We start from the raw sequence: 2017 nt of genomic DNA, 5'->3' as shown, positions 1-2017 counted from the left end.
GTGGATGTTGTTTTATAATACTAATTTTTGCTGCAATCCATAACTGAGACAAGGAGAAAGATGGCAGAGGTATTGGTGTTACTCAGATAAGATGTTGTATGTTTGTCTCTGTTAAAATTGTTTCCATGGGATGTCAAAAAGGTATATGAGAAAGTAGGAGCTCATCCCATGTTTTGCATTAAATGGCACATGATTAGAGCATTATCCACAGCTGTGAACTAGTGACTCTGTCCAGCTAGTGATGAGCAGTAAATGGTAGCTGTGGCACAAGTAGGGGTGGCACCATCCCAGAGTGGTGGGGTCTGAGGCCACTCCACCCAGTCTGACTTGGGGAGGATATTCATTCTGGTTTCTAGATCAAAGAGCTCTGAGTTCAGGACAAAGAGTCCTTTATGGAAAACTGTAGAACTTGATGGCTTTTTTCTGGAATATTTACCCTTCATTTGTCTTTCCAAATGAGTAAAGAAAAATTCTAAAGACTACTCATCAGATTAAATTTTGTTCTTTGGAAATCCAGTGATGAGTTTCTAGGGGAATGAAAGGTACATGCCTGAAAGGGCTTTTCTCTTGTTAAAAAGTACGATTAGAGGATTATCCAGGATGCTCTGTTCTGTGTTTTCCCTGTGGCTTTCATTACAGCTGTTCCTTCCGCAGCAGGCTCCATGATTATACAAATGTCTTAGCCTTTCAAGTGTTCCATTATTCATTTGTTACTCACTGGGAGCACCTATGGCCTGTTCAACTGCGGAGCCAGCTTGCTCAGTGTGCCGGCTGTGCATTCATTTTTGATTTGGGTCTTTTGTGTTTCTGGGAAAGATGAAGTGGAAGATGGCAGTCATGGGGTGGTTCTCCTTGCTTGCAGACCGGGGTCTTATTCTTTATGGCCCACATGGGTGAGCCCATGGACTGTTCAATCCTTGAGTCCCTGGGTTGCACTTGGTTGCAAATTGTAGGGATCATCACCGAGGCAATCTTGCCTACTTGAAAATCTCATTTACAGTCATTGCTTTGTGGGCAATGGTATCCCATTCTCCAAGTCTCATTGCCCATGGCACCATCCACTTCTCCTACTTAGTCATTCTGTCATACACCGTTCAGCAAAACCGTCTCAGAATGTTCATTTCCAATCATAAGTGTTGCTTAGATAAAACTTAAAAAGATTATACAGAACTTTTGGCTCTGTGCCCTCTGTGATATGGATAAGGGGAAATAATCCAGTGACACGAAATGGATACAAATGATAGACTCTTGACAAATAGCAGCTAATAACAATTTTCAAATGGCAAATTAATCATTTGGGCCATTCGATTGCTATTTAGAAGGGTTCAGGAATTTGAACACCCCTGAGGGTAAGGGTACAGTACACTTGTGTGTGTGGGTGGGCTGGGGTGCATAAGACATCTGCAGTTACACCATGTCTTATTAGATTAAACTTTTATCTTGAGAAAACTGTACATTGACACACAATTGGATGAAGTAATACAGAGACATCTTGATCACCCATCACCTAATTTCCCCAGGGGGGTAATGTCTTCCAAAACTACAAGACGATGTCACAACCAGAACATTGACACTGACACAGTCAAGACACAGAGCACTTCCATCACCACAAGACCCCCTTGGGTAACCCTTGTCCTCTCTACCCCATCTGTAACCTGGAAAATTGCTCCTCTTCACTAATCTGTTCTTCATTTCCATAATTTTGACTTTTCAATAATGCTATATAAATGGAATCATATGATGTTATTAAAAAGAGAAAACAGGGGCCTGGGTGACTCTTGATCTCAGGTCATGAGTTCAAGCCCATAGAGATTGGGTATAGAGATTACTTAGAGAGAGAGAACAGGCTCAAAATGGAGCTGGGGTATAGTATAGGCTCATGTCACCAAACCGAGACTTAATACCTAAAACAGTTTCAGCCTCTTCCAGGAGTGTAATCTTAACCAGTCAGTCTGGGATTACCTGGTCAGCACTAGTGAGGTCATCTGCCTGATGGGCCCCTGGCCTTCCCCCAAAG

Source organism: Nyctereutes procyonoides, unplaced genomic scaffold, assembly GCF_905146905.1.
Source record: "Nyctereutes procyonoides isolate TBG_1078 unplaced genomic scaffold, NYPRO_anot_genome, whole genome shotgun sequence".
In the NCBI taxonomy this organism is placed as follows: domain Eukaryota; kingdom Metazoa; phylum Chordata; class Mammalia; order Carnivora; family Canidae; genus Nyctereutes; species Nyctereutes procyonoides.
This window is presented reverse-complemented; position numbering follows the sequence as displayed.